The 27682-nt window shown below is 43.0% G+C and overlaps 2 long non-coding RNA genes across 7 annotated transcripts in view; one reads left to right on the top strand and one right to left on the bottom strand.

Moving 5' to 3' along the window:
* Positions 1–27682, top strand: part of LOC104910013 (uncharacterized) — an 82951-nt gene that overhangs the window by 16637 nt on the left and 38632 nt on the right. For 5 of the 6 annotated variants that reach the window (XR_014881666.1, XR_014881663.1, XR_014881669.1 and 2 more), the window contains exons 3-4: positions 5541–5625; positions 6714–6794. This is a non-coding gene — a long non-coding RNA (uncharacterized LOC104910013). The remainder of the gene's footprint in view (positions 1–5540; positions 5626–6713; positions 6795–27682) is intronic. The other variant, XR_014881667.1, reaches the window with a different exon arrangement.
* LOC109366316 (uncharacterized) lies at positions 1981–11299 on the bottom strand. Its single transcript, XR_014881670.1, has 2 exons — positions 4054–11299; positions 1981–2915 (listed from the first exon to the last, which is right to left on the bottom strand). It is a non-coding gene; the product is annotated as an uncharacterized LOC109366316 (long non-coding RNA).

The raw sequence follows: 27682 nt of genomic DNA on the forward strand, positions 1-27682 counted from the left end.
GTGGGAGATAGGGAGCCCCATGCAGCGAGAGATTTTGAGAAGCCATGAGAGATGTAGGATAACCTGTGTAGAAGTTAAACCATTTGTTGCAAAACACCCCCACAATTAAAAAGAGGAATTAATTGCCTCATAGACAGAAAGGTTGAAGACCTCACTTGTTTTCCTCTTACAAATAGCGTGAAGTGAAATCAGGAAATGAGAATCTGAGAAAGAAATGGCTAAGGTCCTGATTTTATTTTCATGAAGTTACTAACTTAAAGCAATGCAGGACCCATGCATATGAGTGAGCTCATGGCAGTCATTTATGAAAGAAAGGGGCATATGATTTGTCCATAATGATTCTTCTGATGGTAAAGAAACAGATTTAAATAGGAGTTATTTAGTAAAGAGCCACACAGAGCTCTATTGAAACTCCCACACTGACACTGTAAAGTCCCAAAACTTCTCTCCCACCCGAGAGAGATAGGGAGTCTGTGGCACCTGCACACACAGAGTGGTCTTTATTTCTTTTTATTTTTTAATGAAGTGTTATCTCCAATGTGGTATACTTGAATTCTTGGGTGTTCTTCTCTTGTGTGAGCTGCTGCTGGACGTCCCCTGGCAGTCAGGAAGGGCACTCACTGGATGCAGTTCTGCCTACATTTAGACATCCAGTTCACACTGCACCACCTTTCCATCCCTTTCCATCACATTCGTGTGGTCATCTGCTAATCCTTGCCAATGCTACCCTCAGCTTTCTTAGGGAGCTATAGTTGGATACCAGTGTTATGTTGGTCCTGAGGATGCAAAGAGGTGGCCTGAGAGCGTGAGAACCGCAGACGAGAGCAAGTCCCCAGCAAGAGGTAGCACTGCTAAGCAGTGGAGCCCAAGACTCCTGCAAGCCACAGCAGTTCAGGACAAAACCCATGGCATGAAAGCTACTGAATGCTGACCTGGGACAACCAGGAGCACATGTCTAGCCTGAGGACTCCATTGGGAGAGTGAAGCTGACATCCTGGGATAGACGTGGCCCTGGAACATCTTACTGAACTGCCCTGAGCATGGGCATGCTGCAAGGGGAGCATGGCCTGGGAGGAGGGTGGCAGTGTCTCTGGCGCTCTCATGTCTGTAGGCAGAGGGCTGGGTCCAAAGTAATTCCTAAGAACTGCACTGAGGAGTACAGCTGGAGCTTGGTGGCTATTAGTTTAGCTTTCCCAGGCTAAGGCTTCCTTTTGTTTCCTGCCCTTCCCTCTAATAAAGTTCTGTTCATCCAAAACACTGTTAAGGCTTGCTGCTGTGACCAGGAAAACATTGCTCAAATCAGAGCATACAAACAGAGCATTTAACTACTCATGTTTCTGAATGGGAGTTAGAGTCTGGGCTGCTGGAGTTTTCAGGAGACATAGTTCAAAAGTGGTCCCAGCGTAGCAGCATATGTCAGAAGTATTACAGAGGTAAGCACCAAAGAAATGGGATACAGAGGTGAGACCAAAGAAATGGGAGGAAGGGCAGCAGAGGCTCAAAGTGGTGAGGGATGCTCCCAGGATCAGGCAGGTGGTCAACCACATATTGTGGCCTTTGCTTTCTATGCTCTATAAAAACCAATAAAAAACACTAGAGACCGGTGTTGTCCCTCTCCACAGACAAGATCCACCCGTGGCTTTCTCTAAAAATGCCATGCCATCTCACATAGACAAAGTTTCAGTATTTACAGCAATAGAATGAATCACAGAATGACTTGGCTTGGAAGGGTCCTCAGAGCCCACTCAATCCCAGTTGTCACCCAGCAGAGCAGACTGCCCAAAGCCCCATCCAACATGGCCTTGAATGCCTCCAGGGTGTATGAGGTACTATACAGCATGGAAATCAACACTGGCATAAATAAGAGTAGTATTCTGATTGTTTCTTTATAATTATCTTAAAAAAGACCAATATAACACTTTCTAGGGATCCATTTTTTCTGCCCGTCTTTTTAAATTCATAACATTTTTGAAATGCAGATTTAAATTCAGAAAACGCTTTTATTTCTTCAAGGACATTTAACTTGCTGTAACCCATGGGAACATGGTAGGGGGGGAGGGGGAATCCAATTACATGTTGCTTGTAGAACTGAAAGGATAAAAACTGCAAACTGACCCAGGTCAGGAATGAGAGATGGCCAACCTGCGGGGCTCTGTACACTTTGCAAGTATAATTGCATCCTCTGTTTGTAGTGCTGCTGCTCAGTGTTACACCCACTCTTGTGTGACTGAAATTTACTGAAATGTATATGTTCTGTATAGCAAAGGGAAAATCACAGCCCTGATGTTGCTTTGCTTAAATGAGAAGCTTTGCATGGATACCCTGCACATGGCAATGCTGCTCTGCCAAAGCAAGCTTGCCAAGCCTGGGAGCGCCAGCTTTTCTGACAGCCGAGTAAGTTTTGCCCTTTCATCCCACCTTGGCTGCGTGTTGTAAAAATGCAGATGCTTAGGAAATTGCCTCCAGGTGTTGAGTGATCTGAGTTTCACCAAAAAAAATAAAGCTTAATCTAAGATAGATGACCTTGTTTTCAGCAGAGGATCTTTCTGCTTGTGGAAGAGGACTGGAAAGGGTCTTTTCTGCGTTGCCTTGCTGCAGCCGTAGTGGTTGTTTGCTGGACTCTGACAATCCCCAAGTCAAATGCACATTAGGGCACAAGGCTGGTTTGGGTGTTTTGAAGATACATGTAAGTTAACATAGAACTCCCCAGTCCCAGCACTTTTTGCTAACTTAGTCCTGGCACCGTGGTACTCAATGTGGAGGAAAATATCTGTTTTTGAGGAATGCAGAGTTCATAAAGTTATTTGGTGTCTGCCCACAGCAAGCAGCAACAGAGGCTTGCCCTTTGGCTCTCTGTTTTTTTTGGACGTCTTGTGAAGCAAAAGCACTTAGCTTTTCTGTCTTGATTTCTTCAACTAGAAAAAAAAAAAGAAAAAAGACAATATTATTTAGTTTTCTCTTGGGAGTGTTGTGCTGGTTGATTTATTAATGGTGATAAAGTCTGGGTCTTTATGTAGAGGCTTGCTCTAATGCATGGGTGTCCAATCTTTTGGCTTGTCTGCGAGACACTGAGCGAAGTGAATTTTATATTTGGGCCAAATAAAAAATATAGTTAATGTCTGTAAGTATCGTAACTTCTTTATATACATGTATAGTTAATATATATATAATATGTATAATTAAAACATTAAAAAAGAGGGCAGCAAAAACATGAAACTGGTGGGGTATTTGACCTTGTTTTTGTGAAACCAATGCAGCAATGCGTGGTTTGATGGAAGCGGTTGCATTTCTCAGTGAGTTCCTAAGGCGTTGGTCAGAGAATTTTTTGATCTAATTTTACCCTTCCTGTACTTTGAAAACAGTTGTTCACAAGTGCCAAAAAGCACGAATAAAGTGTGATTGTGAAGCAAGGGATATTTTGGTCTCATAAAAATCTGGTTAAGAGACATGGTCAGATTTTTCTTCGAGTTGAATGTCTGATTGCAACTCAGTGTACTCCATTTGAAAATTCACATGGAATGTATTTGTATGTATTATAGACCTGTACTGAGTGAAGATGGAGTTGCAAATATACAAAAAAAATCATCATTTTTTTGTAGTCTTGAAACTTATTCTCAAATTCTTTTAAAAATGGAAAGCATGGCTGCATATTTTTCACTGTTCACAGGACTGTGTTTAGTCAGTATATCACAATACATACAGTTATTAGCCATCACTTCACTGTGACATAATCTAAGTTTCATTTTAAGCACTGTTATGGTTTGGAACACAGCATAGATAAGTTGATTTTCACCTTGGAGATGCATGTCTAGCTTATTTAAATGAGCAGTCAAACCCACGAAAAATACTAAACCTGTGAGCTATTGCAAAACTGATTAAAAGCACATTGCAAATTATTTTATGCTTCTTGTGAGCTTTTTGAGATATTGAAAATGACAAAATTTGCCAACACTACATGAGTCTTTCGGATATTTCTTTTGCACTGAATGTATTAACTTATTAAATAATTCCATGAAACAGCTCCCATCTCTTTTCGGACCATGCAATACTTACTGTTGTCCCAGGTTCAATAGTGCTGGAAACCACACATTGTAGATGCAGTTTCACTGTAGGTTTAGAGAATGGTAAAACTGTAGTCAGACTATGTGGGATTTTTTTTCCCCCAATATAAAGTGCCCAAGGATTAATATCTGTTTAATACTCAGGAGGCAAGAAATGCTTCCAGAACTTGAAAACAACAAAGATTGTCCTTTTGGGATACCTGAGATGAGATGGTAAACCTTCCAACACGCTTGCACTCCTCCTTCTCCTATTACAGCAGACATTGAGGGCAGCAGGTACATCACCACCACCAGGAACAAAACACATTAACTCGATGGTGCTAATGAGCAGCGAGCGAGCACTGGAATAGGAAGCTGTGTTGACATTTGAAAGATCCCAGTTACGAGGTTCCGCATTGCCTAATTGTGAGGGTTGTGTGGGAAGCACTGCTTCAGTGTATCTGTCTAGTATGGACATGACCGGCAGGAATACACTACCCCTGTGGAATGTCAGTTACTGGAGGAAACAATTATCCTTTCTGAATATTCAAATATGTCAGAATATTCTTCCCTTTTCCCTTTTAGGGCTCATCAAAGCTGTGAGTGTGTCAACATCATTCCACCTACTGGGAGGTGCTCTGGAATATCTGATTCACAGGCATTTCACTTGCTTGGCATTGAGCCTTGTGCAGCCAATGCTGTCTTGAGCCTTTACAAGTAATTCAGGCAAAAATGGAGTTTGCCAACAAAAGCGTGAGCATCCAGACCTGGCAATGGAAAAAAAGGAGCTGGGAGGTGGAAAGGGAAGAGGTGGGAAGGGCAAACAGGAGCTGTGTGCAGGGAGCTGGGTGCACCAAGCTTGCTGCTCCCACCAAGACACAAGGCTGGGGGAAGCGATTGCTGCTGTTGCTTTCAGAAGGGACCACACAAACCCACATGTGGTAGGAGCACCCTATCACCCCTCCCCAGATCTCTGGCATAATCTAAGCAGGTAACGTGGCCAGGGTTGTTTTACTGCCTTTAGCATCCTGCCAAACATGGCACAGCATTCAGCGCCAGCGCTCCACTGACCGCGAGAGGAGAAATGAAGCATGTAGTTTATCATATCCAAAGGCTGAAAGGGTACTTTACTTCTAAGACCAAAATAATGCAAGGATCTATTTCTTGGGCCTTGAGGCCTTCTGGCACTGTCTAGTTGGCAAATACATAACATTTCCTTCCTCTCCAAACTAGGGTGCCATATCCAAATTGCTCGTAGCCCTGGACTATGCTCATTCCCAAACTGTGTGTCTGGGAGAGGGCTAGGTGGCCTAGAACAACAGCATGTGGGGGTCTTCTTTATGAATTTAACATTGCAGGTAATCATGTTCTGGGCCTGGGTTCTGGCACTAATTTACCAGCAGAAGTAGAGCCAGTGAGTAGTAACAAAAGAATCACCCAGTCAACTTGTCTGATTGCATATCATGGGTTATTATGTCTCACCTTGCTTCTCTTTCATAGGGGTTTGCCTAGAGCATCTCTACTAGGAAGACATCCAATCTTGATCTGAAAACATCAAGAGACAGAGAATCCAACTCTTCTTTTGGTAAGTAGTTCCCAGGATTAATTGCTCTTACTATTAATAATGCATGCCTGGGTTTCTTTGTATGAATTTGTTTGGCTTCAGCTTCTAGCTGTTGATTCCTGCTATGCTTTCTCCACTAGATGAAGGAGATCTTTTGCATATGCTATTATCTTGTTGTGGTGGTACTTGTACACTTTAATCAAGTCACGTCTCCATCTTCTTGATAAGATGAGCAGAGAGATCCCTTCCAGGCTTTCACTAGAGAGAGGCATTTTCTCTCATCCTCTCTCTTGACTTATCTCCAGCTTTTCCCACTTTAAACACAGGCACCAGAACTTTTTACACTATGCCAGTATTAGGCTTACTAGAGCAGTGGAGAGAGATAAGATCAGCTCCCCACTCCTACTCACTGCTTCCTTGTTTATACATCCATGAATCACATTATCTCCTTTTGCTTTACACTAAGAGCTCATGTTGCTGCTCTTAAATCCAGTCTGCAGTCCTTGATTTCCAGGGCTGCCCACTAGCTAGATAGTTCCTTCAGGGCTGCCTACAATAAGGCTAATCTTAAAAACCAGGTTTTCTGCACTGCCTGTTTTGTAAGTGTACCAAGAGTGTTGTGGGGTTGAAACCCTGAGATGTTCAGGTACAACTCTTGGGCATGGAATAAAAAATAAAAGGTGCTTCTGAATAATGAATGACAAAAACCGTCCCTAGCTGTTAGGAGTAAGATCAACTTATGGCATTTGTTCCCCACTATGAACTAAATTTTCCAGTTCTACAAAAGGTAAAATCTACACCTCTCTCTCTAATTCTTTTCCCATACACAAGATTCCCAGAGAGCTGGTGGATGCCCCATCCGTGGGGACACCCAAGGTCAGGCTGGACGGGGCCCTGAGCACTGGTGGAGCTGTAGGTGTCCCTGTTCATTGCAGGGGAGGAGGACCAGATGGCCTATAAGGGTCCCTTCCAACTGAAACAATTCTATGATCTTGTATTTGCTGTAACCAATGAACATGTTGCCTCCTTCCCACTGCTACTGACAGCATTTTCTCATCTTATTAAAAAAAAAAAAAGAATAAATCAAGTCTAACCTGTCTTTCCAACAGAGATTTTATGCTCATTAAAATCTGAGAACTATGGCAAGGATTTCAGCTTGATAGGCAGAAAGTATCTCATTCATCCTAAAGGTAAGTGTAGTCTACATGTCTAAGCCAGCATTATGATTTTTTTTTTTTTTTTTTTTTTTTGAGCAAAATCATAGCTACTCTTTGAAAGCTATGATTGTGCAATCATCAAGGCATTCTTCATGCTGGCAAGAAAAGACACAAAGCAAACTGATCTGACACATTTTTAAAAGGTTTTCTTTGTTTTAAGAGATGTAGATTGAAAGAACAGACCTGAAACATTTATGTGAGTGATCCTTACATCTTTGCTCTTGTTGATTTTGATGAGAGCTTCTGCTCAGGAAAAGATTTTAGGATTTGTCATGTGCTGATATTTTGTGTCAGTGATTCTTTCCATGTAAATAGGAGGTTGCATTGATTCCGTAACACTGAGAAATCAGTGTTGTGGGCTTTTTAACAGGGGACAGGCATCTAAATGTCTACAGGCATTTGTGGCTAGCCAAGAATTACAGTGTGAAACCACCTGTAATACATATAGATGCATGAAAGAGGAAAGTACGTTGAAGTCGATGTGAAGCTGCTGATTACTCTGCACAACACACTTTATATTACAGCCCAAGAGCTCACAAACTCTGCCATTAAACAGGGCTTGATCATCCTGAGAAATGCTAACACTGATGTCTGAAACGACTTTGGGAGACTGTGATCAAGGATGATGTAGCTGTCATTGTCAGATGTTTACCCAAAATGATATGGTTATTATTCCCAAGGAGTGGGGGGGACACCCCACAGCTCTCAGGAAGAGGGATGGCTTACCTGGACATGGGCTCTTGGTGAAGGCTCAGCACAACGTGAGGATGCCCGTGGGAACCTGTACCTCTGCAATATGCATTTTGCCGTGGTTTATTTGTGCTGTCCCCGTAACACACCCATTGCTGTGGGATGTGGATGCCTTTCAGTGATGTACTAAACCAATAAGCTACCTGTCATGCGTGTTTCTGACTCAGTTTTGCAGTCGAAAAGGAAAAGTCATCCCTCACTGATGGCACAATGCCCTGTGGACACTCTACACTCACTATAAGTTTAAAACAACCAGGTAACGTCAATTCTGGTTTAAACAAACATAATCAAACAGCATAGACATGAAAATCTCTGTTAATAATAATCTGGTCACAAGGTATACCATAAGCAAAGCGTGGATTTCTTCTGTCAGTGTAGTCGTAGCTGCCCCGGTGGCTGGGTGGCAGTAAGGTGTGTTGGTCGTGGGAAACCTCACTTGAGGTGTTCCCAGGCAGAGGAGTGAAATGAGGCCACACTGCCTAGGGATCTGTTGGGACACTGGTCATAAACCTCACTCTGCCAGATGTTACCTTCTAAAGTATTGGTGACTGCTCAGGGTTTGGAAAACATTTGGAAAACTTGGTCATATTCCTCAGTTGCTTAAAAGTTGGTATAATTCCTCTACTGAAGGTGGAACCAAAATAGTCATCAGCAAAATATCATCTGCTACACTCAGACACAGCCGGGGAGCTGGAGTGGGTTTTCTGCAAATGGAGAGACTAGAAAAAAGTGGCCAGCAGAGGTCAGATGTGGTTTTGAACTCTCTGAGAGCAGAAGTTATCCAGAGATACTCATAAGAATTTATACTGTCTATTAGCATTTGGGATGAAGTGTTGTTTGGTGTTTGTCTGCAGAGCAGGGCTGCCTGCCCTTGAGCCATTTCACTTTACTGACAGCTGTGATTATATTTCTACCATTATGGTATTTGCTGTGTTTCACTTAAGTACATTTTTTAATGTTAAATCTCATATTTTGGTTCAGAGATGGCAGGCTGTGTGGAAAGTGATAAATAATAAACAACTTATAGAAGATTCCCTCTCTTACTTTCTCACTCTTTCTTTCTTTCATTCTCTTTCTTTTTTTCCTTCTTTCCTTCTGTGTTGTGAACTCAGGTACAGCTTGTGTACTCAGGGTGACAGCTACACCCACAGATTCACCCTCCCTAAAACCATTCACAGTTAGACTTGCCACTGCATGTTGCTCTCCTTTCCGAAGCTGAACAAATTGCACAGAAAGAACTGAAAAACTTATGCTTCCTTTCAAGAGTTTTCCAGCTGTCCCTGTAGCCAAGCCTGAGTTATTCACAACTTAGACATTCTGCAGACAGGAAGAGCAGCACACGTTGCACAGAGCTGGGAAGCTGAGGTGGGCTCACTGCAGGTGATAAATGATGCCATGAGTATTCTAACATTTGTTAGGACCTAATATTTGTTCGATCTGGTCTTCCTCACTAAACCATGTTTTGTTTGTGTTACACAGTTTCCTGATGGACCAACGTAGATGACCTAAAGAACTAGAGGAATTAAGAGGAATTAATCTGAGTTATTAGACCTCCTAGGACATGTTTTTCTGCTCCAAGTTTCAAAGCAGCAAAAAAAGAATATGCAGAATTGTATGTCTCAGAAAGTAAGGTTCAACATGACTAGGAACCTCACCTCTAGAAATTATGGAGCCCCAGCAAGGTCAAAGGGAGAGAGAAAGAGAAAAGCAAGATCAGTTAGTTCCCAGTGAACTAGTTAGTAGCTCCTGTTGTAGGGAGCCCAAAGAGGAAAAACAGGTCATTCCCGCTTGCAAATGAATTGTTATTCCTCTGAAAATGTTATATGTATACATGTAATAGAGTACTGTCCACAGGCCTCAAACTACATTGGGAGTACTTAGTGAAAATAAGTGAATGAGAGACCAAACAGACAGGAAGTTGGGAGCTATGGGAGGAACAGTCAAAGGCAAAGGAACGTGCAGTGTGGTCAGCCAGGACTTCTCCCCTCTTCTGTACATCTGGCTGCTCTTCTGAAGGCAGGGCCTGAAGCACACATGAGGTCCAATGGACCTGGTTAGTAAAAAACAACTCCTGGTTGCACGTAAAGGTCTGAAAATCATATTTCTAATAAGTGCTCGGATTGCTGACTTTAATAATCCAGCATTTTAAAGATCTGAATATTTCAATAGGGCTTACAATTGTATCTTGTGCCTACACTAGCAAAGGCTATAGTCTCAACTAAACTGATTGCAAATCTTTCCAGTATGATGCTAGATGTGTTATCTGTGTAATTATCCAGACCCCCTTTGTAGTGTACCTCTCAAGATAGTTCTGGCTCTTTAACATGACCAGAAGAACAATTTCCTTTAGTAGTTAAATACTGCTAAGGTATCTTCAAATTGGGAATATTTTCTTGAAAACAATCCTACTGGAATGAGAATTCTTCTTCTTTAGGGACTAAAAAAAAAAAAAAAAGTTGTAGGAAAGGAAATCAAGTCGTATTTTGATAGAAGAGCCATAAATGGCATTCAACTAAAGGAATTTTCCCAAGATCTTCACATAAATTCTTTCCCCTTTCTCTACATTTGTTAATTTGTTAATAGGGTAGATTTCAAGATGTAATTTTTTTTTCAAACCTCCCATTAACTTATGCCATCTCATTCAAAACAGTTCTTCTCAATTCATAAAAAAACAAGCTGACCAGTAAATATTGCTCTTTCTACGAAGCTTGCAACTGTGGGCCTTGCTTTGGTCTTAGTAAAACAAACAAATACACTTGGGCACTGAAGATACCTTAGCATGTTTTCTGTCAGAAGAGAGACAATATTGCAGGGATGAAAAGTAATTTCAACTGTCTTTCTAGAATTCCTTTGCAGGAATATGAGAGTAATAAAAAGATTTCTCTCCTATTCCTTGCATGGTTTAGGGTTGCTGCACACTGTTTGAACAGCTGCATTTGCAGCCACCTTCAGGGATGGGACAAGTCAGCAGAGGAGGAAGCAATCCAAGTATAGATCATTCAAAAGTGATGGAAAGGATGAGCTATTGGTTTTCCTGACTGATAAATCCTTGTTTCTGTCTGGGATATTGAACTTGCTGTCATGACTGAGGAGTTTCAGTAACTTACCACAGTGCTCAGCTCATTTGTCATATAGCAAAAAAACCTCCTTCCTATCCAGGTTTAAATTTCCTAACATCCAAATCTCTGCCTTTAAGTTCCCAGTAGGCATGTCTCATGCAGCAAAACTCCACTGCTCTGTGGCTTGGGTGACTTGCTAGTTACTGACACCCTTCAGGTTCCTAATTGGAGAGTTTCTATTTCAGCGACATTTGTGTGAATCCGTGTCTGCACAAATAGTGCCATAGAATGATAGAATAGAATCATATAAGTTGGAAAAGACTACTTAGATCATCTAGTCCAGCCATCAACCCATCCCCACCATGCCCACAGAACCATGTGACATAACTTTTTGTACACAGCAAAGGGCCATAACAAGTGAGTATTCTTCCCCTTGTTATTCACTAAATGCATGACATACAGCCTTGGAGGATTTGCATAGGATAAAAGCTGTACATTTGTAATTTTCCCACATATTTAGCAATCTTAAAGGTGTAATGTTCAAAGTCATTATTTATTGTCTCAAGTGATCCAAGAAAGCAGGAATTCTTCCACAAGAGGGAAGCTGTTTCAGTCTACCATCATGTTGCTGCAAGACTGAAGTCAGGGTAATTCCCCACACAGCAAGCACCCCTCATATCAAGTACTCTTGCAGAGGAAACTCCAAAACACTACTTATCTGCTGCAGGGAACCTTACTATAGTGAATATCTCTATGGAGCTGTGTTTTAATTAAATCTGTGACTGGCATATGACAGCAATTTTTGGCATGTTGGGTCTGCTGTGTTGCTGCCTACGTTGCTGGTACTCCCACATATGGACATTTCCCTGCCCACTGTGATGTGTCTCAGTGCACTGCTTACCAGCTTTCAACTTTGCTTGTCTCACTGGAAGTCCAGATTCAGTCAGTTTCATCTAAATCTCAAAGTTGGTTTTGGGCTCTCTGTCATCTGTGGTAGTTAAAAGAGAGAAGATTTAGACTGTATATGAGGAAAAATCTCTTTACAATAAGGGTAGTGAGGCACTGGTACAGGTTACCCAGAGGTGGTAGATACCCCATCCCTGGAGACAATCAAGGTCAGGCTGCTTGGGGCTCTGAGCAGCGGATGGAGCTGTAGGTGTTCATTGCTGAGGAGTTGGACTAGATGACCTTGAGAGCTGCCTTCCAACTCAAATGATTCTATGATTCTAAAGGTGGATGTTAAAGTTAGATAAGAAGAAAAGTTTATTGCCCAGAAAAAGCAGCTGAGATTTAGGTAATAAATGTTACATATCTGAATTTAAGCAGAAAGAGACCTATCTCTGTCTTCTTGGAAGCAGAGGCACAGCTCCCAGGAGGCACATATGGATCCATTAAATAAACTGTGAGCTTTCCAGGAAAGGTAGTGAGTTTGTGGAGCCACACAGATATCTATCTACAGGAGCACATGACAAGTCCTGCACATACACACAGAGACAGACAGATTTTGGGTTTCTGAGTTTTGGAGTCTATTCTCAAAGATTAAAAAATAAGAAAAAGAGATTCACATTGTTTAGAAAACAATACAATTTATGACTGTTGCAGTAATTTTCTTCAGCTTACCTATTGAAGGCCAGCAGATAGAACAGTCCTAGAGCAGTCATACTGGTTCTTCTGCTCTGCTACTTCCCGGTCAGCTCCAAGAGGCAACCACAGACCTTCCCAGTTTCCCCAGTTCACATCTGAAAAGCTAGTTGCACCAGTCAGTAGACTAGACATCTTTCTGTCAGTGTTTGTTCTAAAACCACAGGGGTCCATCAATTCTCTGCGGCTGGTCCTGTTCCATTACATTTTCCTTCCTTCTAGAAATCTAGCTCAGAATAAAGGCTAAAAAATGGCAAAGCACCACCTCCCCTTCTTCCCCTCCCCCCAGTACTTACATTTGTAGAATGAGTGATGGTGCTGAGAGTTTGTAGACTCCAAGATAACTCCAGCAGCTGAGGGACCAGAGGGAGCTGCACAGACCCCCAGGAGAAAGGTGAGCTGGAGGGACTGACATCACATCACCACGTTTGGTGTCTTTTCAGGGCAAAATAGGCTACTGAATCCTGGTTTTAATGCAGTCACCTAAAAACCTGGAGACACATTTTTTCTTTAACACTTTGGTCAGATATAAATTGCATTTCCCACATATATAGTGAACATTCTTTCAGTTTAAGGAAACTGAGAATGTATAGCCTGCACAGGAAGATGTGCAGAGAAAGCTTTATCCCAAAGCATTGTCTGAGGGTCACCTAAAAGAGAGAAAAGTTATAGTTCCAAGAAAAGCATTAGAATAACAATACAGCTGTGCAGTCTGTTTTACTGCGTATTTCACATATATTCAAAGTCTGTACCAACTTAACAAGTCTTCAAAGACTTCAAAGCCATTTGCGGTGTGCTACGTTAAGTACTGGCAACATAGATAGTAGGGATATTTAGCTTCTGGCACCATCGTTTGGATATGGGATCTTAAGTAAATGAAAGTTCTAAATCAAAATCCTTGAGTCAATCTTATTCGTATTTCAAAGATGTCTTAAAATCTGAATTTGGATTCTGATCTGAAGTATACCGCTATGCTCCCTTTGTAAATGCCACATGCACCGAGGAATATGTCATGATTTAAACTGCAATCAGAAAGGAAAGCAGAAGGTGTTTTTCAATTGGCTAACATAGATAAATATACACTTTCCATGTAGAGGTAAATCCTTTTATCCTATTTCACAATGTTATAATTATGTAACAACTAAAAGGCTATTTTGCATCATAAAAGAGGGCCAAAAAGGCAAAACTAACCAGAGCTGACCATAGCTGAAAAACAGGAAAGCCACTGGGAAAAGAGAAAAAAGGAATTCTAGCTGTTTTACATAACAGATGGCAGCATAACAGAAAGCAGCTGATGTTGGTAGCCTAAGGGAATTTTCCTGTGTCAGAAGAAAAATAAAATTTAGGATATACAGAACCCCCCATTAAATGAGTTTCATAAAAAGAGTGTTTAATTTACATATACATGTATGGATATAGATATATAGCTGCACACAAACTTTTGCATAGTTGTATAAATATCCGTGTTTAGAAGGAAAAGAGGCTAAGAAAAATGACACAGTGATACTTTTCTTACCTGCTACACAGCATTTACTGCTCCTTTCTTCAGAGCACCTCCTTGCTTTTATTCTCTCTAAAAATCAGCCTGGGAATAAGGAAGAAGAGGAGAATAAGACAGAACATGAAGGCACGTGCCTTGATTCACCTCACCAGGAGGTTCCACAGGGCTAAGTACCATAGAAGCTGGCTCAGATGTCTGAAGCTTTTATTTGAATAAGAGCTACAATGTACAAAGACAGGTCACAGCCAGGAAGTCTGAAAAAGGACAGCGCAGAAGAGAGAAAGACAAGAATAATATTTTGCAGCAGCATGTACCAGTGCTGCTTAGAGCCTGATGAGCTCAGGTCATTCAAGGATGCACGCATACGAACATTTACCCCATGTCTGCAAGGGCTTCTTGTACTGCCCTTTGGAGTATAAAGGAGAAATAGTTGCTGAGAAGTGCCTCTTGACCTAGCTCAGAGCATACCTCTGGTAGGATGATAAGTAATGATGATTTTTCCTGAGTACATCACTGTACCAAAAGAGCAAAGCAATTATTATTAACTGGATTTGTTATTCACTAGAAGCTACATGATGGAATTTTCCAAGCACCAGCCTAAATCCACTGTTGATGAAATCAGTGTGTTATTTGTTTCCCCATGGATTTGGCTAGAAGCATAGAATCATAGAATGGTTTGGGTTGGAAGGGACCTTTAAGATCATGCAGTTCCAATCCCCTGCTATAGGCAGGAACACCTCCCTCTTGACCAGGTTGCTCACAGCCCCATCCAGCCTGGCTCTGAATGCTTCCACACAGGGGGCATCCACAGCTTCACTGGAGAACCTGTTCCAGTGTCTCACTACTCTCACAGGAAAGAATTTCTTCCTGATATCTAGTCAAAGCTTTTTTTGGGGGAAAAAAAAAATTAAAAAATAAACAACTACAAAAACCAGCCGAAAGGTATGTTTTACCTTGCTGAGAATTATATTTGTAAGACTTTGAAAAAAGTTGATGTTTTAACAGCCTGAGGAGAAAACCAATGGGATCAGAATAAAAATCTTGATATCAACACTTCTAAGTGGAAATTCCACCTGTGTCTCAAGAAGCAGTCTGTTGAATGCTCTACTCAAAACTGTTTAATTTCCAGGAGAGGTTTCAGCTGAGTGACTTTCATCCCAGATCTTATCCATTACCAAGATAAGGGAAGGGCACAAGCAGGTGTTGTGGCTGGCATTTCCAAGTAGAAAGGATGAAGCAGAGCAGAAAACATTGCAACTATTTTGTGATATATTTTTTTTCCCATTGGTTAATGTTTCCTTTCATTTTTCTCCTCTTTTATTTCACTTGTGTACTCAGTTATTTTGTTTGCTTTTTTTTTGTTTGGTTGGTTTTGTTTTGTCTTTTCAGTTCAGCCAATCTTAATGGAAAGGACCTGGTAACAATTTGGTGGTTTTGAGTGACATTGCTGATAACAACGATGTTAATTTTCTGAAAATAAGAAGAAGAAATTATAGGATGGACAATTTTTTTAAGGCTCTCAAAAAACCTAGTTAATTCACTTGCTGAAATATATTGTGGATCAAATAGTCCTCTTAAGATTTAATACAAATCACAAAGCAAACCGTGTGCTGCCTTTGTCAATTGCAGCCACGAGCGGGGATGTTCTTTGCTCTTTTACTTGCTTTTTCTCATGAAAAGATGACTGACACAAACCCTGCCATGTTTGTTCAGAGGGTGGTGAGTCACTGGCACAGGTTGCACAGAGAGCTGTGGGTGCCCCATTCCCAGATGTACCCACAGCCAGGTTGGGTGGGCCCTGGGCAGCCTGAATGGACTTTGAGGTCCCTTCCAGCCCAAGCCATTCTATGATTCTATGATCACAGCGAGTCCGGCCAGTTGAGTAAGTTTAAGCTGGCAAATGCTATTCAATGTGGATCCTAAAGAAAATCTTCCCAGTACAATGAATAGCTGCAGAAATGTATGTTGCAATGGCTGCCATCTGGCCATGGCAGTCCACAAGTGTACTCCAGCATTTGACTGGAGAGGATGGGATAAGAATGACTATTATTTTCCTGGGTTTCTGCAGATGCTTTGGGCAGAGTTCCAGTTCTCACATTGTGCACTCCAGCTGCCATCACGGCTGTGGTGCAACATCTGTAGAACCATCAGCCACAAGGAATTGCAAGCATTCCCTGAAATGAGGAGCATTATGAGGAAAATCAGCACTAGAAAACATTCAGCACACAATAACTGTACGTACTTTATGCGGATATTAAGGAGGTTGCATGTGGCAGCAGGCTGTGACAATGGAGGTGGCCAGTCTCTTTGTCACTGCTGGCTGTACAAGTGGGACAAAAGAGTAAGAATATGAGGAAAGAAGAACCTTCTAGCTAGGAAAATGTCTGAGGGTAATAGCTTTGAAATTCACATCGCTGGCATTCTATAGGGCTACCGTAAGTTAGTTCAAGCAAATTATCTTGATTTTATTTCCAGTGAAAAACTTGATGGAAAGATGTTTGTGAAATGGCCATGGCTGACTCTTCTACATAGATGAAATACAGCTGGAGCCTATTTAAGGGTGAGAAATGCTCACCCTTAATGAGTGACACTGAATTATTTTCACTTTGTCATGGCTGTCATAGATGTTGTCTTCCAGTTTGCTTTTCATTTCCCTTTATGACACTCACCATTAGCATACATTACAAATGCTACTCAGATAAATCTCTTGCCATCTTCTGTATGTCAGATAGTTAAAATCCTTGCTTTTTTTTTTAACCATGTTTAGACACATCCATGTTCCTTAGATATATTTTAGCTCTTCATTGCTCAATATCACTCCAACGTTTTAATCTCCAAGAGAAACATCTGTTCTACCAGATAAAGCAAATAGAGAAAGCACTGAAAATGGAAGTCAGTGGATTTGTCCTGCAAGGAAAGTGGAGACGGTGAGCGAGTAGTCCTTCACAGTTCCTAACTCTAGTGTAAAATCTGAATTCTCATTTCACATCTCACTTCCAATGCTCTGTTTTTGGAACTGTTCTCAGACACAGAAACTGTACTGGCAGAAAAATGGAGAAGACAGGATCATCTTCTTGATTTCAAAATTGCATAATCAGCGGAAAAGCAAAGCAGACAAGCAAAATATAAGGATTGATATATAAGGAGTTCTCTATCACAAATTTACCTTGTGCTTTCTTCAGAGTCTCTCTCCCCTAAAACAGTCCAGCTCTCTGCATGCTGTCCTTTCTCTGCTAACTCCTGCAGGCACAAAGGATGGGAATTTGCTTTACTTTCAGCAATTTGCTTTCCTTCCTCTGGAAGCCAAAACAATCCTGAGCATGGAGCAGACTTATAGGAGTGCTGCATATTCACATATTCAGAAAATCTTGCCCTTGAGACTTTTTCCCCTGTGACCATGATTTCTCTGCTCTGACAATATCATAATAAGGACTGGTTGTTGGCTGCCACCAGTGATACCAGACCAATTAGGAGCTAGCAACTCCGTCTGGAGGTTGTTCTGCTGTCATTTGGGGTTACCTATTTGGTCATCTTGTGTTGGACCTCTATGAGGTTGATCATCTAATGCTGAAATCCTCAGATGTATTGTTTAAGCTGGCTTTCCACCTACATTTCAGTCACTTGAGATATCCTGTGGGGTTAAAGCCAGGATGACTAACTCGGATGTTTGTGCATCCTGTCTCCCCTTTGACACAGTGGTGATCAAACCAGCTCTGCCCTCAGAAGACATCGCCTAAGGCTCCTACAGCCTGTGGACATCAGACCTGGTTTGCTAGCAGGGTGACCGTAGCTCCTTGGTGTGAGTGGGGCTAAGTCACATTCCCCTTCCTCCACTGTACAGGGGCAAGAAGCTGAACTACACAAGGGGAAACGTTTTGGAGATGCGGAGTGGAACATTTTATGAAAAACATGGGGAAATGTGGTGATTTTATGCACAGCCCAACCATAGTTGGCTTTCTTCTGGCCAGGAGCATGAGGCAGACAAAGCTACCTCTTGAACATTGAGGTTCAGCTTTTTATTTGGGTGCAAATAAAGCTAGCCATAGTGAGATGACTGGTAGGGGAACAGTGTCTCCTTTCAGCTTTCACCAGAGAAGGCCGGATTACCGAAGTCATTCTTATTGGGCTTCTTCTTTCCCCTCTCCCTGTTCTTCCTGCTTTTCTATTAGCTGATCTGCTATTTCAAGACCTTGTGCATAGGCTTACTTTTGAGTATTGCTCTTCATTACTGTTATTATTGTGATACAATGCTATAGACATGGTCCTTGTCCAGGCACAAAGTCTGCTTACATACACTGCTTCAACAGCTTCTCATTTCTAGAACTTATTTGAGTACTTGGGGGCTGAATGATCTGTGGGGTTTCTGAAGGAAACATGACCATAAACCCAGGATGACACCAGCCTTTTCTGTACTTTGCACAAGCTTTGCAGAATCAAGAGAAATTAGATATATAGTCTTGGGCACTGCTCATTTTGGTTTGGATCCAGCTCCTCTAGTGTGCCCCTGCAATGAGGTTTGGTGGTTTAAGCATAGTTTAAGAACCAGAGATGTCTGATCCCAGCTGTGCTAGCTCTTGTGTGGCCCTGGTTGTAGCCATGAATTTCCATGTGTCAGCCTCCTCAGCTGAAAAATGGAGCTGTAGCTCCTGCTCACCTCCATGTAGGTGTTGGAAAGGACGACTAGTTTACATTTGTGAGGGGCTTCTGGTATGCAGAGTACTTCATAAGTGCTGAGTGTAGTTAGGATGATTAGAACCTTCTATGGAGACCACGTATGAGGATCATAGAATCATGGAATCATTAAGGTTGGAAAGACCAGTAAGATTCTCTAGTTCAACTACCAGCCTATTCCTGTGACCACACTAGGCCATGGCCCTCAGTGCCACATCCATCCTCCGTGGACAGTGAGTCCCCCACCTCCCTGCACAGCCCGTTCCAGTGCATCACCACTCTGAGAAGAAATGTTTCCTAATATCCAACCTGAACCTCCCCTGGTGCAACCTAAGACTGTTGCCTCTCTTCCTATCACTGTTATCTGGGAGAAGAGTCCAACTCACACTTGTCTACAGATTACTTTCAGGGAGTTGTAGAGAGCTGCAAGGCCTCCCCTGAGCCTCCTCTTCTCCAGACTGAATAACCCCAGTTCCCTCAGCAACTCTATGTAAGATTTGTGCCCCAGACTCTTCAGAGTTTCGTTGCCCTTTTCTGGACATACAAAGATGTTTCCTGGGAAAAGAAACAAAGGTAAGGAAAGCCAACTGAGTTCTCCTGGAGATGAATGACAATCTGCCTGGAGATGAATGACAGTCAGCATATCCAGGCGGATTTTTGGGTTCAGCCCAAGGGTACAGCCCTGGTCTTTTCATTGCAGTAGGCTTATTGCTGGTGTTGTTCCTAGAGCAGCTAAGCAAAACCATAGCCCAGTATCTGATGGATCTGCAGCAGAAGGCAACCAACCTCTGCTCCAAAAAGAGAGGCAGATAAGGGAAGGAGAACTGGCCTGGGAGGCATCCAGGCATACCTGGAAGAGTACCCCTTGCCCATGGTGAGGCAGCAGACTCGGATTTCATGGAGGCTATAATTTTGCTTGCTGCTGCTGCGAGATCCTAATAACTGAGCCGAGAAGGGATTTTTTACGCCATCCGAGGCATTCCTGATCCCCCTCCACATCTAGTGAAAACTTAATAGCGTGAGAAAATGCCTTCCTGTAGCGTCTTGTAAACCACATGGAGACCAGCAACAGATGGAGGGGCGAGACCAAGGGGCTCCGTGAAGATGTTGCCGGTCCTCAGCATTCCCCGTGAGGGATGGAAGCACTAAGAAATGGCACTTTTGTAGGGTAAAGCCTTCAGTCAATGAGAGTGAGAAATTGCAGAGGGTGCTAAATGGGTGCTCTGAGGAATGTACATAAAGGGAGAGGGAGAGCTGCTCTTCCATTGCTATTCCCTCATACAGATGGTAGCAGTTAAGATTCCTGCAGGAGCCAGGAGTTGCAAAGTTAGCACATCTGAAAAGTTTCCCGATGCCTGAAGTCAGGCCGTGGCAAACAATGCTCGCTGGGCTGAGCCCCGCTTGGGTGCTTTTATTGCACTTGGACTGATTTCAAGCTCTGCTCCGTGATTAATTGCGCCTTTAAAAATAAAGTTCAAAACACTTCCCAGGAAGTCTGGGAAAGGCAGAGAGCTTCGGTAGCACCAGGAACTCAGTGCTCAGTGCAGTTTTCATTAACTGCAGCTTGCATTAGCTGCAGCTTCACTTGGGCATTTTCCATCTGCATACTAGGATGGAAAAAGGTTAGGACTCTTTACTATAGAAACAAGTATATGTTTAGGATAGAGGAGGTGCTGGTTCTACTGATGGAGGAGCATAGATTATATTGCCTGAGAAAAGCTGGCATGGAGTGAGCAGAAACTTGGAAACCAGGATCATAGTTATTCATGAGCACATAACAAAAGAGCCTGTGAAGGGTGGCTGCACCTCATCCACCACCCTTCTGGGGCATCTGCATGAGACAGCATGGACTAGAACTCACATATCCATAGAAACACACTGCTGCAAGGATTGCACAGGGCTGCACTGGCACCCAGAGGGGCTAAATGAGCTAATGAGGATCCTGGCTGGCAACACTCTGAGCAAGTATCTTCTCTGCAAAAGACAGAGGTCATTTTTTGCACAAAGATCAGGATAAACAACAGAAGATGTGCTAAACCAATGGAAAATACCACAGGAAGGCAGCAAGCAGGGGGCTGCAGGCACCCTGTGCTTGTCTTGGCAGTGTCCACACCAGGACAGCCCAGCAAATACAGCTCCCAGCGTGGTTTGTAAAGATGCAACACAAAAAACCCATGGGGCTCTGTTGCCACCAAGCATTCCTGTACATGTCACTATGATGTGCAAATGGGGTTCCAGATGCCTGAGAACTAGACGGTAGATTTGTTATCCTGCGGGCTTGTGGCGGGCTCTAGGCATCCTTGGGCTTCTGGCATTTTCCTCTTCTATTTGGTACGTCTGAAATAACACTCAGATTGGTAACAGTTGAAGGCAGGCACACTTACACTGCTGGTTGATTTTACAGAGCATTGTTCCATCTCTTCCCATCCCCTCTCTTCCTCCACTATACTTACTTTGCATTGTGTCTCACTTTAGGACCTGGTTCTGCAAATAACCAGAATATATAAAAAAATAACCAGTTTGCTTAACTTTAAAATGTTGCAAGTCACTGTGGTGCAATCAGAAGTGCAGCTGGCTCTATGTAAATCATCAGGCACAGCAGGGATGTGCACCCTGAACTGCAGGACCTGGTCAGGATGCTCTCCTCTGAGCTCCACTCCCAATGCTTTTTTTGGTTATCATTAGTCTAAGGATGCTCTGTTTGCAACACTGCCATATCAGGCTGATGTCCTGGGATACCTGCAGGCCAGTGCCTGGAACACCATCAGGAAATCTCACCTCATTCCACTGCTCCAATGGCACAGTGTGTATGGTGGGCTGGGATGTCACTGCTGACCAACAGCAGCTTCCTCACTATGGAGCAATGTGTTTTTAGCTGGTTTTCCATCATGCACAGATCTCTTACCAAGGCGAGCTCGGCAGTGGGTAGACAACACTCCTTTGGAAATGCTTTTCTGCCTCAAATCCCTAGGCTGAGTTTTTGTCTTTGTGCAGCAGTAATACCACCACCATGCTGACAATCATAGCCCAATCATAGCCCCAGTGACTGCCTAGAAGCAGGGCACACAGCTGATAGTTTTTCTCTCTCCTTCATCCCTCAGATACCTGCAGCCCCGAATGCACAAGTCTCTGTGGATTGAGGCCACATTATGTGCTACTTTACATTTATATCAAATAATGGATTAATAAGGAAGGGATTTTCCCAAAGCTCAGATCAAGCATCTTAACCAGAGGCATTATATCAGCAATCACCACACATATGTAAAATTGCAGGTGGAGCAAGCCTGCACATGGAAATACCACTGTTTGCGAGCAAGAATTTACTGCGTTGTTTTTTGTTGTTGTTGTTGTTTTTTCCTCCTAACAATATCATTCTGCCTCTGTGCCGTGTCCTCTGATCAAATTTCATCATGTGCTGAGCAAGGAATACACGTGGGAAAGTCTCCATGTTGCTGCCTTCCCGCACAGACTGGGAGCAGCGCTGATGCCACCACTCGCAGTGTCACACGTTCACCTGTGAGTCAGTGACATACCCAGCTGATCCTGTTGTGGCCTGTGCGTGATCAGAGCTGGTTCAGATACCTTTTTTTTCCCTGCTCCTTCTGATTCAGTGCCTAATTTAGATGGCTGACAGCTTCACGCTGCCATTAGTCACAGCCCTGCTGTTCACTAGATTTCCAGGAGTCGGGAAAGGACAGGCAGTCAGAGGCAAAGGACTTGTCCTCTTTTGGGTGAGCATTTGGTGGACAAGTCTGGGAAGAATCAATCACTGTGTGATTTCTTGGCACCTCAGAAGGGAGCCCAAGGCCTGTTGATAACATCTGCCTCTGCGTTTCAAACAGGAGGTGCTCCCAAGGGGGTCTTCATAGAACCATGGAATTGTTTTAATTGGAAAGGATCCTTAAAGGTCACCTGGTCCAACTCCCCCGCAGTGAACAGAGACACCTACAGCTCCATCGGGGTGCTCATAGCCCCATCCAGCCTGGCCTTGACTGTCTCCAAGAATGGGGCATCCACTGTATCTCTGAGCCTTCCAGTGCCTCGCTTATCATAAAAAACCTTTTCCATATATCCAATGTCACCTCTCCTCTTTTAGTTTGAAATCGTTTCTCAAACCTATTTAACCAAACTTGGGACGTTTGAGAACCCCACCAAAGCAGCAGGAGCTGCCAGCCTGATAACATGTGCCATGTTGGGGGGCCCGTGTTGACCAACACTGGCCATAAGCAGCTTCTCGACATCTGGTGAAGATTTTCCCATTTTCAGGAAGTTCTGCTGCCTTCTTACCGACAGCAGCCAGCTGGCTCATCCACCACAGCACACAGAAATGAGATATGCTAACCACATGCCCTCATTTCTTTCATGATGTTTACCTGGGATTTCAGCCAGATTGGCACTGAAAACTGGTTTCTGAGACCAGAATTTGGGACAGTGATAATCTAATCTGACCTCCTGTGCAACCCGGGTCAGGGAGTTTAATATGATAATTCCTGCAAGGGAGAAATTAGCCTTCCTGGCTGCTCAGCGGACTCTTCTCAGCCTAGCAATTTGTGGTTGAATTAGATATATTCAGACTGAAGCAATGATGATTTTTCATCTCCCTTAGTGGATAAAGGTCTGGTTTGTTGCATTAGATTTTCTCCCCAGATACATTCAAGCAATGTTCAACAGCTAAATTGGATTAGAGGAATTACACCCTACATAGTTGAGGTATAATTTGTGTATCAAGATATTGCACCACTAATAGTTTAACCATGCAAATTCTTGGGTAAAAGGGACAATGGTTACAAATGCGATGACTTCTTGCAGATGATTGTGAGCTATTTCTGCACAGTGATTCAGAGGCAGTAGGAATTGGGTGCAGATAATACAGGGGAATTTTATGACTTCCTCCTCCACTTCACTGCCCTGACCCTGCTTCTCTCCTGCCTCCAATTCTGATCTCATTTTGGTTATATACTTACTTGCAAGCATCCTGATATTTCTGAAGGGATACTGGCCATGTGTGGCAGAGTATCCACTTCTGACAATTAAGTAATATTCTCCCACAGTGAGTATTTTTATTCGAGAATCTCATCTCTTGCATAATGTGAAAATGAAAGGCAAATATGCTGGAGAAAGAAGAAGGCTGAACGTTCAAGGCCTCAGAAATCTCAGTCTGACTCCAACTCTTGTTAAATGGCCAACAGGAGATCACTCTTGATCTTCCAGCAGAAAGCTGTTCCGGGGACTGCTCTGTGCAGTGGCTTAAGATCAGTGAGTCCCTAAGGAAATATAACACCACAAATGTACAGCTGTCTGTGCATGCTTTGCGTGTATCTACCTCCATGCATATATATATATACATGGCACACACAAACAGATCTCTGCATATATCTGAGCTGCTTCAGTTTGAATTAAGTGCTTCCAGCAGGAGAAGGTGGAAAAATCTCTTATTGAGCAAATATGCAGAGCCCAAAGCTACCCATAGTATGGCTATGTCCTCCACTTTTTCTCTGTCACAGACAAAACTCCTCTCCATTCCATGGAACCACTGCTGCATCTTACCTGGGAGGTCAGCAGTGCTCCGTCTGTGGCCTTCACAATCTGGGCAAGCACCTGAGGTAAAACAAACCTACTACCAGCTCGTTTAAACTCACCAAAGCAGAATTTTTCCCTCTAGTGCTTCAGAGTGGGCTTAAACCTACAGGTCTAAAAGCCAGAGAAAGAGCACGCATCAAAAGCCAGGCAAGGACAGAGCGGTGGGTGCCTTCTGCTTTTTCATTCACCCTCTTGCTCTTTCTCCTCGTTCTTCATCTCATTTCCCTTCCCATGGTCAAATGGGCTGAGTGGGTCTCAGGTCATCTGTGTCTAACAGAGTACAAGGAAATCCTGTTGGAATATATAGGACATATTTTGGTCCAGTAGGTTTTGTGACATTCACGGAAGGAAGTGTCATTTTACTTACAATTGAAATTACCTAAATAAAACCAGGCTGTGCTTTCCCCAGCAGTCACTGCCTGTGGCTCACTGAATAAGAAGCTCTCAATAAAACAACAGGCTCAGCCTGGAGACCAACAGTCAGCTGGAATGAATGGGAATCAAAACCAGACTATTAGTATTTTGTTGCTTTTTTTTCCTTGGCGGCAGATAAATTTGCCCCCATGCAAACTAAATGAGAGCCAAGATTTGTTCCGGAGTTCTGAGATCACTTCTTTGCCTCTTCATACTTTCTCATTTCTCGACAGGGTTTTATTTTTCATAGTATCAATCCAGTAAGCAAGAAGCCTGTGGAGACCTGCTCACATGGAGAACAGAGGGGAAAACCCAAACCAGTATTGCTGCTTTGCTAATGGCACAGAGGCTCAGATAACAAGTATGGCTGCTGGATATTTAGGCTCTGCATGTAGCCCACCTTTCCTGGCTCCCTTTGCAACACAAAATGACACACATTTTCTCTTTCCCAAGGCATTTTTGTTGTGCTTTTTTTTTTTCTTTCCTTCTCCCCATGTGTGGCTGAAGAATCTGTTAAAAAAAAAAAAAATAGCTTGAAGGAACCAATAGGAACCAGAACTCTACTGAGGCAGGAATTACATAGCTTTCCTATGGAGCCATTTGACCTCTTACTAACAGGATGGGGAAGAAGGGAGGCTGGGCATTTTGTTCTGTGTGGTACAACTTTGAATCTGGAACTGGGGTTAATTTCCCTGCTGAAATTAGCAGCACTCTGGGAGGTGGGTCTGTATTGTTATCCCAGCTGTATGTATCGATGTGTAGTAAAGCTGTGTATATAAAGATGTGTAGTATAAGAAAGGGAAGGACTTTGGAAATGGAAGAACCATTATATTGCATTTGGCCTGTATTTGCTTTTCCTGGGGTACTTACTCCTCCCACAGGGTAGTAGAGCTGGGACTGTCATGATGGCCTCTTGACTGTGGCTACCCAGAGACACTGTGGATAGCCCACCTCTGGGCTGGGTTGGATGGAGTTTCAGGCAACCTGATCTGTTGGAATGCGTTCCTACCCATGACAAACAGGGTGGACTAGATGATCTGTAAGATCCCTTTCAATCAAAACCATTCCATGGTTCTGTGCCTCCTGTTTCTGTCCCTGGTGGCTCAGCCATCACTGTGCATAGCAGTGCCACTACTGGGAGTTACACTGTGGTCCTCACACTAGGTTGTATAGCATTGTATCTCATGAGAAGTTGTGTCACCCATGCCTGTTTTAATAACAAATCTAGAGGAGGAAAAAAAAGAGAGGATCATTACCTGGCACGCTTCCTTCAGCAGAAAACTGGGTGTAGAAGTTCCTGCCCTATCAATCACCCTCTGGCTCTTGTTTGTTCATCTTTGATGTCTTCTCAAGGGTGGCACTTGGCTGGCAGGCTGTGCTTATCCATGGTGTCATTGGAAGCATCCCATGAAAATAAAATTAGATACTGCACATGAGGAAAAAGGAAGATATTTTGCATCTCATTGCATAGCAAGCTTTCTCAGTACTGATCTCCGAGGGGGAGCTGTAGACTGTTCGCACTGTGCTCGTTACCAGTCCCCAGGCAATGCGTCCTGCAGAGGTTTTTCAATAAATTAAGGATTTTGTCTTCTTTACCAGAACTGCTGACAAGCATTTTGTATTGTCTTGCCTATCCAAGATTTTCACAGTTCTGTGTCCCATAGGCTCACAAATTAATGCTGTATTGATCCCCATAGAAAAAAATGTTTTTAAGAAAACAAGAGTGGCTCTTTCTGTACTTAGTTTTGCCAGTTTTCAAACTGCACTGGACTCTGAGTGTCTTCTCTTTTGAAGATGCATTCATTTATGTGTTTAGAACTGCTACAGACACACTGATGGCAGCCAGATTCAGGCCTGAACTCCTGTTTTGGGGGATGCAGCAGCACTCTTCTGTGGAAATAACAGCAACTCTGGGCATCTTGAAACCAAGGAATCCTAGAAGGCTTTTTCCTTCTCTCTTTCCAGAAGATTGCAGCACCGTGTTACAACAGCTGCAGCCACTGACATTAGCTAGGGATAGGACTGCTGCCAGAGATCTGGTGATGATTTTCATTCCATGTTTCTGGAGTTTGTTACCTTATAAAAGAAGCAATCAGCTTTCTTGTAATAGGGCAGGGCTTTACATTACTGCAGTATTTTCTACTTCCAAACACTTTACAAGCATTAAGTGGTGCATCGTCACAGCACACCTGCAGAGGACTGTGGATAGGTTTTATCTTGATGTTATAGTTGTATTTAGTCAAACAAACAGGAAACAGTTTTCTCATCAACTCTTCATTTTCTGGCCCTCGGGTTAAACCCACAGGCACAGTCCCATCCTCTGTCTGGTTTGGGGCTTGTCTCTAATCAGCCTGGGATGTCATTGATGCAGAAAAACAGCCCAGGGAATAATAAGCCACAAATATCAACACCTGGCTGCAGAGTGGCCGCATGTCATAGTTTGCCCTCATGTGTAAATGTTTAAGCCAGCTCTTGAGCATTTCCAGCCTTCTCTTTTCAGACCATCCTACGCTATGCACAGAATTTTGCAACCACAGCTCATCCTCTCTGACTGAAGAGCTTGTTTTAAAGGCACATCACTCACTTTAGTTTACAGCCACCCAGCCTAACAACAAATGACTTGATGATAAAATGTTGTCATAGTAATCTCTCCCAAAACATATTTTCAGGCTTCAATAACTATATAGCCAAGGGTGAAGAGTACAGCAAAGATATGTCATGAAGGAGACAAAGGTGAAGGTATAGAAACTGGGGAAGCAGCAGCAGCATGGGTGAGACAGTGCCTGCACACCAGAGACAAACATCCCATGTGCTACCAGGCTGCTTTTGGAGGCCTGGTGCTCCTAATCCTTCACCCAGGGCAGATCCTGTACTCTTCAGAGGAACAGAATCATAGAATCATCACATGATTTGAATTGGAAAGGACCTTAAAGACCAACTAGTCCAATCTTCCTAGATCAGGCTGCCCAGGGCCCATCCAACCTGGCTTGAACACTTCCAGGGATGAGGCATCCACAATCCACAGCTTCTCTGGACACCCTGTGCCAGTGCCTTACCACTCTCACTATGAAAGACATATTCCTTATATCCAGTCTAAATCTACCCTCTTTCAGTTAAAAATCTTTGGTCCTTGTCCTGTCACTGCAAGCCATTGTAAAAAGACTTTCTGCATCTTTCTTTTAAGCCCCCTTTATGTATTGAAGGACCACAAAAAGGTGTGCCTGGAGCCTCTCCAGACTGACCAA

This window comes from Meleagris gallopavo, chromosome 2 (assembly GCF_905368555.1).
Source record: "Meleagris gallopavo chromosome 2, MGAL_WU_HG_1.1, whole genome shotgun sequence".
Lineage (NCBI taxonomy): Eukaryota > Metazoa > Chordata > Aves > Galliformes > Phasianidae > Meleagris > Meleagris gallopavo.